Genomic DNA, 16,107 nt, shown 5'->3' with positions numbered 1-16,107 from the left:
ACGTACACTGAAGAAAAAAAGAACAGTGCGAATGTTATTTTCTTCTTGTTAAATCTCCGTTAACATTCTTGTCTACCCAACTGACCTTCAGGTGGTACTAATCATCTGTAGCTAATAACTGCTCTACCTGAGTAAACAATGTTTTTTTTTCTCTCTCTACTAGAAGCCAAACATTAATCATCATGTGCAAGTGAGGAGTTGTAATGAGTAAGATAACATTAATTAAAGTTTGAATATGGACTGTGGGCTGCAGTAGAACGGACTTTCTTTGCATAGTTAATTATCTGTAATGCTAAAAAAAAAAAAAAACACAGTCAAGGATGTCTCGAGCTTTTAATTTGCCTCCGCTGTACAGTCTTCATAATGGGATAACTGCTATGATGAACCTTTCAGTTGAGATGTTATCTGTTCAGATAAATTTGGTCGTAATCTTCTGTAGCAAAATTACTACAACCAGCAAGGATTTTGGGCCTAATTATAGAAGAATCTGAACAAAAGCAAAAAGGACACCTGCTGCATTACGGTTTACTGCAAAGTAAAGATCTGTGATGAGGCAGAACCCTGCTGCATCTGGCTGCTTGTTTTTGAAATGAAATGTGTTGCCACTTTGGCTGCGAGGATGTGAAAATTGGTGCTACCTTGTATAACAAAATAAAAGCAAACTTTTTTAACCGTATGTTTACAMCAAATCGATGCATAAAAGTTGCTTTTATAGAGGTGGTCAAACCTATTGACAATCAACAAGAAGAAGTACATTTGAACAGCCATTTCCCTTTTGAATCACATGAGAGCAGCGAGGGTTTCATTATTTTAATCGCGGTCACTTTGTCATTCTGTGTACATTTTTAGGTAACGTGTGCAAAAGTATGTGTTTAATAATACGTACAAGATCCGAGTGTTTAACTCTCTTATTCAGTGCTATGACAGTTTAGAATAAAACTCAACCATTAGATTTGGTTGCAGATCACAGCACAAGGCAAGACTGCAACTTTTGTTAAGCAGCCAAGCCGTCCAGATGGAAAGGCATTACCAGATGGCAGATGCCAAGGGAGAGAAATGAGAAGGGTATGGATCACAAATGAGGAGACAAGCCTAGAGTAACAATGCTTTTTTTTTTCCCCACCCTCTTCTGCAGGGGTTGAATACAGCTGTATGGATTTCAATAATTTTGTTTTGTTGCTACAAAACATGACTCTATTTAGAGTAAAATGTTATACATGGAATTATAAAGTTTAAGGAATTGCAGGGAAAGGGGTGCAGATTTTCCAGATGTTGGGTGACGGWTGGGCCGGCGTGCTTCTCGTGTGGGAGGTGATGTGAAATCTTGAAACATAAGAAGCACCTGACGGATACGGTGAGGAAAAAAAAAAATGGAATCCACTCTGTGATATAGCTGCTCTCTGTTTCCTGTCCCCTTTGCAACAAAACGATTGATTTGGTGTGTAAAGGTACATCCATGTGGGTGTCTTCAACATCCACTGGCTGTCAACCTCAGGAGAGAAAGGGATCAGGGAGAGCTTGGTGAGTGTATAAATAGTCCATGTAGAGATTTTTTTTTTCTTTTTTTGTCAGTGTGCTATTAGGTGAGCCCTCTGTGGGACAATTTCAGCAGGGGTTGGGGTGGTGGGGTGACACTTGATTAGAACCATTCATCAAGTCCRTGTGAAGTGGATGTACGTGATTACCAAACTGTGTTTATTTTGTCGTAATACGTCACTTCATCTTATGCTGCTCTTCCAACCCCATCACTCACACTGTGCGAAACTCTCCAAATGAATCATTTAGGTATAAATTTGAGTCCCTCCAGCCTGTAAAAGCGCTCAGACTAATATCGTGTTAGGCGACAAAACAATTACTCTCATAATGCTGCTGTACTCTTAGCTGTTTAAGTTTTCTCACAGGACCACCACAGTCGGAGATTAACTAAAACATGCTGAATATATTAATGCTAGACCTCTATCATTCCATTTCTATCCATCCCTCCGAGAATGCTCATAGCTAAATTGCCCTTGAAGTTAATTTTTTTTCTTGTTAGGACTGGAGGGCTTTTCTTTCATCTCAGCCTTTCTGGTGCTACACTTTTGGAGATTGTTTGATGTATGTGTGGTGGGAGGCCAAATGGAAGTTTGCACAGGGGGGGGAAATGGGATACGCTGTCATGTTCCGATGCAGGAGAGCATTATTGTATGTCCTAAATATTAGCTTCCGTGTTTGCTTTAATATTTGCCACCGGGTGAAGCCAAATCCAGACTATTCTAATGTTGATTTGCAGTTGATGTTTGCACAGAGGTCACCCTTCAAACTGTGCTCTCAGAMATGACAGGATTATAGTACAGCTCACACCTTGCATATTTGGTAGGTTATGCRGAGGTGAGCAATGCAGACAGAATAAACACCTTAATGAAATCATAAACTGAGACATGGTGTCCGCAAGACCTCCATCTTGTTGCAGGTCAGGGAACTTTGAAGCAAATCAATTTGAATCTAATAACTCGCTTTATGAATATGCCTGAGGCAGATTAATGACAACCAACCTTTTATTAATTTGACTTTTGTTTTGCACAAAAACAAAAGATTTCATTGAGATAAAAAGTATAAGCAGAAGAGCCGCTTCAACAGTGATTGTTTTTAATTGGTTTCAGTCTCGGTGGGTACATTAATATCTTACCACATTACTGCTCTCATTAAAGAAGCAAAATGGGMATTTTACATCTAAATGTACGTTTTGTCTCTCTCTGGTGATTTCATTGGTAGAGGGACACAATTAATACGCACTATAACCAATAAATAAATGATGCTGAAGCTACAACGACGGAGTTTTATTTGTGAATCCTGCATGATTGTGCTTTCCATAAAAATCATCACTCTGGAATTAATAAGAGCAACATTTAAATTGCAATGCATGTTCAACATGGCTCTATGGGTTGATGGTCCCTCTGTTTATTAGTTCCATTCTAGTAAACTCAATCCGCTGCTGCAATGGCTGAAGGAAAAGAAAAACCCCCAAATGCAGGACTAGCAAAACGGAGGCAGGCAGGTAGTAAAAACCATTTCATTACCAGAAACGTAAAAAAAAAAAAAGTGCTACATAGGAAGAATCCAAATGGGAAACAAAGCTATGAATGCAGAAATGGACTCAAAAGAAACACAATTTTGACTATAAACAAATGATTCGCTAGAGTATAAAATGAAAGAAGAAATTAAACCAGGTTTGTGGAATGGTAGGGAGCAGAGCTAACTGAAAGAAACAAATGAACTGATGCTGGTAAACGGAACAGATGGTAAAGCTTACCAAACATTTGCATATGCWGTTCAAACACTAATATCCTAATCACAGCATTGTGTATCTGGCTTGCATCTTTGTGGCAGAGGAAAATTAGCATTTAATGTAAAATGCGGCAGTGTTATTTTGTTATACATCTGACAGTTTTTGTTGAAAACTAGTATTATTTCAGATTAATTTTGCTAATAATTATTTCTCCACTTGGGACCTTTCATAGACTTGGTGTCGAACGCTTTTATTTCCACATTGTCAAGTAGTAAAAAAAAATGTGTCATCACCCCAAGCTGACATACTCTATCYAGAGACATTATTTTAATTTTACATCCTTTATTCCAGTAAACACACAACATAGAAAACTGTGGTTCATCAAAATTGACGAGCAAACTTCATCGATAAGACAGGATGTTTTACAAAATGTGTTTAATTCCTTCATGCTTCGACATGCAAGACATGTTTTTTTAGATATGCTAACATGGAAAGATAAGAAATGGTGTGACATATTCAGTAAAATTCACAGGACATGTCATTACCATAAACACTTGATTTTTTTTTTCTTCTTGAGAATATTCCCAGATTTTTATTTAGCTGGAAGTGTGACAACCCAATTTTGGTGATTTTAAGACAAACTCAAGTCCATTAACTTGTCAACCTGAAACACAGAGACAACTTATCACATATGGCACACTTGAATTCAAATGGTGTAGATAAAAAATGTTAGATATCGTAATCCTGCCTAGGATGGATTCATAATGTACCTTCCAGTATTTTTTTTTACTGTCCACAGATTCCATTTGAAGGAGTGATGTTGTCTGCATGGCTTGGGAAAAGCTAACATTTAGTTCACTCACTAATGAAAAATATGTAATTTTGTTTTGTCTCCAGACCAGCTGATCTGTCACAGATAAGCAAGCTTGAAATCATCTGATTTCAATCACTAACAATTTTGTTGGTGCAGAAATAGCAGGTTGAGTTTTACAATTACACGACGCGCCCAGTGCCAAATTCTAATAAATCGTACAAGTTATTTGCATTTCAGAACATTACCCTTTGGAAATTATTTTATGGGTTTTTGGTTAGGATATTAAAATCTGCAAAGAAGTCAGGTGTCACACGTGTATTTGCTGAAGCTCTGCCTTGTTTCAGGGTAATAATCCTCCGTTTATGAGATGAACTGTGGAGGCTTTGTTCCATGTCACCTGCACAAAGGAACACAGGGCTATAAAATCTAAGTAGTCCCTGAATGTGTTTATAGCTATGACAAGGTGAAAGTTAAAAAAAGAAAAAAAAAAAAAAACTTTTATGAATTCTGAGCTTTAATTCCCTACTACTCAGGTAGTAGAGAATTAAATGCACAGGTTATAAAGATTTGGAAGCATACATCAAGCTTCCTGTAACGGGGTTAGACAATAAAGCGTATGGCCTTCCTCACCTTTTTGCCTCTAATTAATCAGTCAAAACCAATGTAGTGAGCGTCGCTCCTTCACCCTGACGTTCCGTCCCTCGGTCGGAAGACTTCACACCGAGGCGTGGCTGATAGAGACTTGACTCTGACTTATGAATATCTCTGGTTTTATAGAGAAACATGCTCATTTGTGAGGTGGCATGTCAAAGGAAATAACCATAACTGTCTTATTATTCTTGAAAATAACAAAATAAAAACGTTGAAAAGAAACCATCCCTCAACTGAATGTCCTTAAACTGGACACTGAATTTGTAAAACTCCCCAGTAATAAAGCTGTATTGTGTAATGTGCTCTGGCAAAAAGACTGATTAAAAAAGATGAAGTACACTAATTACACAATTAAATATTTAAATTATCATAGAGGATATAAGAACCATTGAAGGCAAATAGATGTTAATTTAATTTTACCCTCTACTCAAAGGTCAACCATTTAGCTTTTCAAGATTTTGTGCTTATCTAATTTATAAACACTTGTAATGTTCAAAATGGTGGCAATTAATCAGGTTTTAAGCTCTTGGCTTCTGAGAAAGTGTGACAAGTGTTTTTCAAGCCTCTGCTCCTCTGAGACTGTGACATGGGGTCACAGGCTGGGTGGGAAAACATTCCAGGCTGAAAGAGTAGGAAAACAGAGTCACCTTGCCTGGGGGCAAACTTGTGCAGCTTTTGGAGTAACGCAGTGTTGCTGCTGAGGACAAGGAGCCAATGACTCATGCTGGCCCAAGGCCACTGGAGTCTAACACCTTCAGATGGCTATTTGCCCACTGATGGAGAGATTCTTTGACTGCTTATGTTCGCAGGCTGGGCTTTAAATGAGCAGGTGGCCCAAATCTGCTGCCAACTAAAGACGTCTTTTTCAGAATGAGTGTTTAGTGAAAATTKAAATCTCGTCTCTCTGTTTTCTCCCCATACTCAGGAGATATATGGAATAAATCTTTGATTATTGGTAATAAGTCCAGCTGTTTGAAACCTCAATGAAAGTGATGTTTCTTCCCCGGTTTGTAGGTGTTGATGTAATTCTGCAAACTGAGAATTTGTCCATTCTTCTTTTCAAAACATTTCAATCAGGCTGGATAGAAAGTGTCTGTGAACTTCAAGTTTCAGGTCTTGTCATAGTTTTTCCAACTGATTAAGGCCTAGACTTTGACTAAGCCATTCTGAAACTTGACTATTCTATGGTATCATTGACTGGAAGGTGTCCAGTCCCAGGACTAACCTGCATTTAACTTCATCCATTTTCCCATCAACTACATTCAGCTTCACTTTTGACACTGAAGCAAAGTCCATATTYCCTCAGCATGATCCTGCCACCATATTTCACCATGTAAAGGTGAAATACCTGGGTGATTTCCAGTGTTAGTTTTCCACCATACGTACCAACTTGCATGTTAAAGTTTGATCTGATTTGACGAGCGCATCTTTTTCCAAATTCTTGCTGTTTCTTGCATGGCTTGTGGAAAAGTGCAAATGGAAATTTATATCGCTAGATAAGGGTTTTCTTATTTACAGTTTCTATAAAGCTTAGGTTTGTGGTGTATGCAAAGGCTATGTTCACACAGTATGTCTTGATGCCAATTCCTGAGAAAAKATTTTTCTTTTTTTTTTGGCAAGGGTAGGGTTAACCCTAACCCATACTAATTAACTCAGCCAACGTCAGATTTCTGTATGACTGACTTACGACCTCAAAACAATCCACATGCACTGAAGAACGTAGCCCTCACACAGCAGCACACAGTTAATTGAAGTAATAATGCATCCATTTTTAAGTGGCTGATCAATGGGAACCAACAGTATTGTAACAAGATCATAACATGACAAAGGAACTAAGAAAATAGTGCAACTGATAGCAATGGYCTTTTTGGAGCATTGACTACTACTTTTGTCGAGAAGTCTGCTAGGATGATCTGATGCACTTCAGTGATTCTGACTTCTTTAATAATTTTCAGAATTATAGTTGTCACCCACTCTTCTGTTTATGTCTGGATTTACAACGTACCCTTTTGTAGTACAGAATTATGATGCATGTCTCATATCAATGACATAAAAGTYGGATAAAATGCAACGTAACTACTTGGATTGTAGGTGTTGRCACAATATAAGGAAGTGGCACGAATCAGATTCTTTTGGGAAGTGTGAAAAGATGAGAATTGGGTCATTCAGGCTGCCATTAAAAGTCTGATTTGGTTTGCCTATGAGCATTTTCTTGCTGTGTGAAAGTTGCTTAAAATCCCCCAACTGAACTGTGGATCTCTGCAGCTCCTCTATAATCGCCATGGCTCTTGACTGCTTTCATTGATTAATACGCTTTCTTATACTGATGATAAATTGCACACAGGAAGTGAAAAAATGTAGTCCGACCAATTTTATTCATCAGTCCCCTTATTAGTAAACCAAGTAGCCATTTCAAAATAATAGTGCAGGTGTTTTTTCACACTAAATTGATGAGTTCCCACGCAATGCTTGATGTTACAGCTGTGTGACGCCATAGAAGGTTGAAGGATATCTGTGTGTGAGTCCTCTGAGGTGTGTCAAGTTATTAATTGAGGACATCAATAACAACAGACCCTGTTTCTCTCTTCCTCTCTTGAGCATAGCATTCATCATGTGAGGTCAGTGCAACCAGCCAAGRGAAAATAGGCCAGATTTGGTCATAGTAAGCTGGGCCTTGCTGTGCTGGAAATTTACCCCGCTGTTTCCGAAGTGACATAGTGCTTTGATATCAGCCACGCCTCGGTGTGAAATTACAACATGTTTCTGCTTGTAGTCTCATACATGGTTGATGAATCTAATCTAGCATTAAAAGTGTCCTTTTGCTTTCTTTTCTCCAGGTCTGTAAGAAGTACCTGAAACATACGTTGAAAGTGTGTTACATTCGTTTTTAACCAATTGAATTTCAGTCATATTTGTGTGAAAATAAGTTTCCTAATTGATTTTGGTCAAACTTGCACCTACTGCTGAGTATTTTCAAGGTCTATTTGTTTATTTGCTCCACTCAGTTCCAGCAGAACCTATTAAGTTTTTCCAACTTGAGAGGTGGTAGTATTGGCATTTAGTTCTCTGCTTCTGTTGAAAAACTGAATGTTTATTAATCCTATAGATCCATCAATCGCATACAAACATATTTAGAATGCAGTTAAATTGGATTGAAACAAGAAAACGTGYGGTAAAAAGTTTTATTTATTTATTTTGCATGTCCTTTTCTGTCAGCTAATCAAATTGGGGCTTATGTTTCATTTGTCAGGACAGGTTTGGTCAACAGGAGGGTGGGTAATGGAGCATCGCCCCATTAGTATTTTGACTTCATTCAWTTTAAGGGATGATAATTCACCACTTCATCACAAGGAGGACAGTTTTTAAATTTTGCGCTTTAGGGTCACTGACGCCGTTGGAACGTYTCTGTAGAAAACAGAGACGACAGCAAAGTTGGASCAAGGTATCCTGCAAATCTCAGCCAAGTTGAACCTGATCCCTGTCTCCTCTGCTCACTCCGCAGGCTAACGTCAGTTTACGGCTTTGAGTAAAGTACTGTTAGAAGGAGACAACACAAAATTTGGTCATAGGTTATACAAATACTACAATTCAAAGGAAACTACTTTATTCATTTTAAATACTTACCATTACCATGAGATTAATAGTATGGAAAAGGTATTTACTCCATTCCTATCTCTGTGTAATTGTAAAAGAGGCATAATGTAATATATTTGTACATATAATTGCAGTGTGCTTCCATTTATGTTAAAGCGTAGGTGTAATATATTCCTTCTGCCCACACTTTTTGATGGTCTTTAATATACATTGTTGCTTTTTTCTTACATTTGTTCTGCAAATCTTGATACCAACCAAAGAAAAATCTCAGTCTGTCATTATTCTACAATTTACACAGTTTTGTTTCTTTTTCTTGAACACAGCATTTTTGAACCACTTAATGTATTGGTATTTGAGAAAATATTCTCTGCTTTAAGTTTCTTACTGTGGGATATCCTTCTGCAAAATCACTAGCTTTTTGTTGTATTTATCCAAAATYKGTACGAAATATCAGAAATGCAATTATTTGTTTTTGGTTTATTATGCAGACAAGCAAAGATTTTAAATAAACATGACTCTAGTAAATATTTTACCTTTGTATCATTCTACTCTTTATATAGACACATAAATGTAAACAAGCTAAAGACAGTTGGTTAAATATTCCATTTATATAATCTAGAAACCAGCCAGCTATTGGCTGCTTAACACAGATTCCATTACTAGCTTACCAACTGTATTTTAAAATTGAGTCACTATTATTACAGTCAATAATAGCTTATTTACTGTCTTTATTCAAATTTTAAATTTTTCTGTGACTTTAAATATTCACAAACAACTGAATTTGTATTTGTAATCACTAGAAAACTGCAATAACCTCCTTTTGTCCAGCTAACTGAGGCAGCTGCCACATATGAGGTTTCTGCATTACTTAATGCTTCGTACAATCAGAGAAAACTAAAGGTCACTCTGGCATTTCCAGCGGCATCCTATTAAAAGCAAAATAGTATGACTGACAATTTTAGGTTTTAAAACTGTGACTGTTGAAAACCTTGGCATACCCAGATACCCAAAAGCACATATGTCAGTCAGTTCTTAGAATGGTTGAAAGGTGAATGAAAACACACATATTCAGGGTCAGTGCAACTTTACTTCTTAAATAATTACTGACTACCGCTTAAGAAGTTAAGCCTGGTTAAGAGCAGCACATATACAAGGCATATCTAGGTGGTTTTCTGAATGCTACTCTGTAGGTAACTAGTGAAACRGGAGGAAGATTTWTTGAAAATATGCTGACCTGATTTAAGCTATAAAACTCAAACCTAAAATGAGCCTTTGAAGTGCAATTTTGCTCTGAACAAGCACTTTTTGCCATTTTTGTTAAAGCTCTTTGCCTGAGGGGAAAATGTTCAGGTATAGATGATAAAATACTTCCAGAATCTGTTCTGTGTGTTACAGTTTTAGAGTTATTTTTAGCAATCTGATATTTTAGAATTATATGGAATGGCTTTACATCTTAACTGAAGATGTTAACAAAATCAAACCTTTAATTTGAATACATGTTTTCAGTGGGCGGAAAACAATTCTTCCCTAAAAAATAATTATTCACTTGTTCCACAGAAACTTTTTGTTGCGCAACACCCAGTTTGACACAGACAAGCACTTAGACTTCTATAAGATTTCACAATGTTGCAACATACAGCAAGAGCAATCTTTTGCCATTTCTCTTTCTAAAATCCTCCTACAGTAGATCATCCAGAGTCCAAGGTTCYGTCTTATTTTCTCTTCTCTTTATCTACCTGACCTGACTCCAATCCTCTACCTGTAAAATCCACGAAAGAATGCTTTTACACCTGGTGAACCATTTCTGTGTTAATTTGGCCATAGATCTTGTATCATTATCCCATTGACAGACTCGATGATGTAACAGAGGTCATCTTTTTTTTTTTTTTTTTTAATTGAAAGTGTTCTGGTATTTTAAAGAGTCTACAAAGTCATGTACATTGAGCACAGTACCCTTTGGAAGAGAAACACAGCATCACAGACGGTTTGCTTTACTTATCCATGGCATCAAATGCTTTTTTACTTACGTTTCCTTTGTTTTAGGCCAGTCTCACATTGTTTGTTGCTGGAAAAACTCACTGCTAGTCTTATCTGACCAAAGCACATGGTTACTGGTAAAATCCAATGCATGTTTTTGYAGACTCCCAGCATTTATGATTGTGCTAGTTGGGCAAAAAAGGCTTTTCCCATCCAAATACCTGGCAGTGAAGTGCATAATGTGGTGACCAAGTTGCCATTTTTGCTGCAGTTYTATCTAAAAGCGAGGTTTGGGGATATTTATTCCTCCCTTACCATCCTCCTTTATGCATATGGAGGCAAGATAAATACTTTCAGCTTTTAGTGTGAATTTATTAAATCCTCAATCCTGGGACAACAAAACATTGCCTGATCTGGATTAAAAATGCATGTAATCGTTATTCCTTTGTCCAGTTGAAAAAAAGGCCCCGGCTACACTGCTCTGGATATTTTTTAACAGTGATTTTTTTTTTTGTACCCTTATTTTTGAAGTAAAATCTGCATCTGCTTTGCATGTGGAATTCCGGTGCAGTGCAAGGCTAAACATTTATTTTATAATGGTCGCAACTGAAGTCGCAGAACAACTTACATTATCTTTTATGTCTTAAAGAATTGACATAAAGATAGCAGCAAATGATTAAAACTCATACTTCCCTTTCTTTCATGTAACCAAAACTGTTGTTTTTTATAAGCATTTTTAAAGAGAAATGCTCCCAAAATGTTAAAAAGCTTTTAGAATGTTTTCATATTCATCTACTTTTGTGATTACTTTTTTAAATCAATGGTTAAATTATCAACAAAGTGGGAATTGACTGTTAACAAAGCAAAGTAGAACGAAGCTTACTGAGATAAATGCATTAAGCTGGAATGATCATAAAGTCATCAGTACTCTTCATTCTTTTTTCTGGAGATAAATTTCTATGATTTCAAGCTATTCAGTTGAAACTGCACTTTTAAAATCTCCATTTACCAATGAACTGCATGGTTCARTAGAGTAAGCCATAGAGAAATGAATGAAATCATATGTTGAGTCTACTGTAACCACACCTGCTTCCTTTTCACACAAACAAGCATACATATAATAAAAATGAGTAACGTCTGCAAACTTTTTCTGTTGGATCTGTGTAAGACGCTTCTTTGTGCCAAAGCCATTTATAAGGCTGCCATTGGAGCTGCTTACATGATCTTAACATCTTGCATAATGAAGTCTTTATCAGAGGAACATGTCCACCTCGTTTCATTCATTATGCATGCGCCTTAATTCAGGCGGTGACATAATGTTGCCTAAGGAGTTTGCTGACAAATATCTCATGCTTCAACCCTTTAATGTCAAACTGTGTTTTTTCGATTTCCCACCTATTAAGTCATGACTTTTTTATTTAGTCTATATAACCCTCCAGGAGGATCTAAATGCACATATGGCGCTATGCACTAGCTGGGATATTTTTAAACCACTGACTCAATTTAAGGGGCTTAAATTTTGAATGACTGTTTCGGCTTTCTTTCCAACCTCCCACTGTGCTTGGCATTGCAACAGTCTCTTGAAGGTACAGAAAATGCCAGCCCGTATTCAGGCCTCACAAACAACTACAAGCTTTCCTGTGACTGTAAAAGGCAGCTGTAAAACAACCCGTGGCTTTCATTTTTTTACACTGCTACCAGCCAATCCTTAAAGACTCCCAAGTCGGGGGGACCAGGACATTTTTTTTTTTTTTATGCAATAATTCAACGATTAATTTCTGGAGTGAACTGGTCAACAATCAGTTTTTGTTGTCGTGCCCTTCCATTCCTCCTAAAAATATAAATAATCACAAAAGCCTCAAAGACTCCCATCACAACATGTCTTCCAAACTTTGCATTAAAGTGCTATTATAGTATTTTTCTGGTTGCCAGTCAGTAAGTAAGTGGAATAGCCAGCCCATACAAAGTACAAAACCCTCTCTTTAGCTGTCATGTTTGAAAGCTTGAAAGCCTTTCTCGTCTTTTCAAGTGCAGGAATTGCTATTATTTGTCTTGCCGGGTTTGAAAGCTTTCAGCTACCATTTCTAGACAAGAATCGGTTTAATTTATTGAACAACAAAAACAAGACAAAGATGCAGTCTTTAAAATAAAATTTTTTAAAAATTAAAAGCGTCGGTAAAGTATGTGCTGAAGGAAAAATTCCTGTGGTACATTAGATGGATTGAAACTGGCAGATTAGTGTGGGATCTAATTAGAATATAAACTAAATGACAAAAAGAAAGKTATAGTGACTGCCTTGCTGTATGCTGAAGGGTTTATTGACGGATGATAGGAAACAGTTTGAGTTAGTCAGCTGCCTCACACTGGTTTTTGTAAGTGCTTAAGCTGGACGTCTTTCGTTTCTTGAAGACGTTTTTTAAAAAATGGAAAAGGATTGTTTCACATTCTCAGTATAGGTCAGGCCCTATTGCCTTTACAAGTTATATTCTGTTTTGGAAGAGGAAACACAAATCTGTTAAAACGTTAAATAAGTAAACCAAAGCTACAACAAATGTAGGAAGTGTATTTATTGATCAATTTGAACCAGAAGCTCCAGAGACCCCCCTCCCCAACGGCCTGCTCCAGTCTACTCCCACTGGGACAAACCAAAGGAAAGCACTGAGTAGGCATCCTGTTAACATGCCTCAAACAGCTCAGCTGACTCCTTTCAATGTGGAGGAGCTCCTCTAAGCTCCCTCCGGACAACAGAGTTCTTCAATTTATCTCCAAGGCTGAGCTCAGCAGCCCCACAGAGAAATGTCATTTTAGCTACCTGCATCCAGCATCGCAGTCTTGTGGTCCTGATTCATAACTCGTGACCATATGTGGATGGTAACACAGGCGAACAGTAAATCGATGGTTTTGCTTTTTGACTTACTCATTTCTACACCAGAATAGTTCAGAACAGAGGCCTCATTACCGCACATGAGACTCCAATCCGTCCGTCTGTCTCCTGCCCGATCCTATTATCACTTTTGAGCACAGCATCAAGATACTCTGCTTGAGGTACAGACTGACCCCTGACCAAGAGGGAGCTCTTCATCTTTTTTTCATGTGAGAACTTTTGCCTCAGACTAAGTGAGAAATATACCTTTCCAAAGTCTMAGAATAAGCTCTGCCTTTACCTCTTTTATATAAAAGTGACCCAGTGGACCCAATCAGCTTCTGTTTTTCATGAAAACTTTTTCAATTCCATTATAAGTACAATGACTCTCACAGCCATGGAAACGGCCTTAGAAATCATACAATTAAAAAATAGCTGAGCTCTATCAACTATACGGCAACTGTCACCTCTTTTAGCTTTGGTTTTGTTTTCACACAAAACTGTTTTTAGTCTTTATTGGGTTCCCTTAGTAAAATCACACTTGAATCGTACTTGAATCAAACTTTAGTCAAAGGACAACAGATTTTYTGCAAAACTAATGCCATAGTTATCCTCGCCACTCTGGCCACATGCATGCTCAGTAGAAGGAAATGCTGCAAGTCAATGACTTGACGCAATCTTTTGGTTTTCGAAAAAAAAAAACTTTTTCAACCAATTTGAATGATAAACTGAGCTTGATCATTTAATTAAAATAAATGTTTTTACTAAAGTGCCTCCAGGTGGCATGTTGTGATTTTGCAAAATATAAATAAACTGAATTGAAATGGCCTTTTCATACTTTTATGTATAGATAYATTGAGCAAAGTTTTGTGGAGTAGTTATCTCCAGTTTTCTAAAGCGTTGATCTMCTGATGGTGATTTTAGCTGATTGCACTTTTTTAAGAACCATCACTGTCAACATTGATTTTTTTTTTCTTTTCTTCTTGCTGCCTTGAGCATTCCTTTATTATTTATGTTTGCAAAAGATGCATCATTAGACCTTGTGCATGATAGAGTAGTTGCTGTAAAACAACTCTGATGTCTGAAGCCAAATGAAAATCATTTCATTTTAGAGTATTTTRGAGGGTTAGTGGTTTGTATTGTTAACATTGCAAACTGTAGTCAAAAATATGAGTGAGTATTCCTTTCACAATATAGATCATTACCTTAACGGTAGGATTTCATTTTTAAATACAGTATTTTTTTCATGGAATTGAAAACTCAAAGGAATAACAAACAAAAACATTGTAACACATTTAGCCTTCCTATTATCTGCTGAAGCCTCATACAGCAGATAGAAGAAGAAATAGCAGACTTGCCTCTCTAAAACCTCCTTTTTAGTAGCTTATTATACTTCTTATCTTCTGACTTCAAAAGCATTTCACTGATGCTGAAAATAGACATGCATGGGTTGCTATGAAATTTTCATGGGGTGATTACATTGAGTAAAAATATAAATGGCTCATGGTATAATGGTGCTCACAGTGAAATGTAAAACAATGTATTATTTGATAATCYAATTGCTTATATTCTAAAACACCAACACAACAAATGCAGAGAGATGAGGAGAAATGGTGTATCGTATAGTTTAAGWCACTTAGATTGGTGTTTTTCTGTGGTAACAATGTTTTTTGTCCATAGAAAGTACTGCTCATTTTCTTTTAAACGGCACATTTATCATGAAAATAAATTTATGTTCACATGGCTGTAATATGGTCAAGTACCATTGACATTCAATACATTAGACATTTATGACCTGAGATACTCTGTCCATTTGGTTGAAACCCAAACATCTATTTAAATTTGACAGTAAACAGAAACAACTGTCAGGTAAAGGGCACTCTGCACTAAAAAGTTGGTTTATAGACAGAAACAAGGGGAGAAAATATAATCCTTCACAATATAGTATTGTCATATCAYCCACTTCTAATGAGAAGGAGAGATTAAAAACAAGGTTACACCTCTCAGACTTGAGGAACAAGACAACACAAAATAAACACCAGAAATATGTGACAGTTTCATCTATTGTCTTTTTTTAAGGCTAATGTTGAAATAAAATGTCTTCAGTTTTGCTTACAAGGATATGAATACCAACCCTGGTATTTCCACCTTGCTAAATTCTAATGAGATTATTGGGTCGCCATAAGGCAAAGTGGTTTAACAGATATTTTAGAATGTATTAAGAGTGCATCTAACCACTTGTTTTTGCTCATCAAATGTCATCATGCTCCATTTAAACTGTGTGTGTGTGCGTGTCATCCTATACACGTTAACCCATTTTCACAAGTTGCTAACAGCAGTGTTAATGACTTGTATAAAGGTCATATATAATGTAATGAGAGTTATACGTCAGAATGGCTCTGGTAATTTTGAGCAGAACTGTTAATTAGAAAGGAAAGGAAACATAAATGTTTCCCTGGACATGGGCCTATTTCTGTAATTGTTGGTGCTACTGTATTTCTCCTGGGTTATGAAGTGAATTCAGATCCATCATGCAACACTGTTTGTGTTGAAAATTTTAATAAAGACTTCAATAAGCTGAGCAAGCTTATTGCGTATGTGCTAGTATTGGGTTGCTTATCAGAATTAATAATATCATGAAACKGGATTAGTTTTTGAATCTTTTATTAAATATGTTTACATGAAACTGTGACTTTTAGGATGTTTTATTTTACCCGTTTTCTTATCCCACGTATCATGAATTCTAGTGTCCCAGACCACTTACCACCAGCTTTCACCCTCCCATTGCAATCACTCGGAGAAGCAGAGGAGAGGCTTAACAATCTCTCATTGCTCCCTCCGTCACTCCACCTTCAGCATCGGACACAGCAAATTGATTTTAATCAGGCAATAAAAGCAGATCTGATCCTCCCTCTGTTGACTCACTTTCATGCCCCAAAG

General features: G+C 36.9%; 1 protein-coding gene across 6 annotated transcripts in view; it reads left to right on the top strand.

Annotated features, from left to right (window-relative positions):
• Window positions 1-16,107, top strand: part of lrp1bb (low density lipoprotein receptor-related protein 1Bb) — a 316,436-nt gene that overhangs the window by 61,140 nt on the left and 239,189 nt on the right. The window lies entirely within an intron of this gene.

Source organism: Poecilia reticulata, linkage group LG2 (assembly GCF_000633615.1).
Source record: "Poecilia reticulata strain Guanapo linkage group LG2, Guppy_female_1.0+MT, whole genome shotgun sequence".
Lineage (NCBI taxonomy): Eukaryota > Metazoa > Chordata > Actinopteri > Cyprinodontiformes > Poeciliidae > Poecilia > Poecilia reticulata.
Note: the sequence above shows the minus strand (reverse complement) of the source record. Positions and strands in the feature narration are given on the sequence as shown.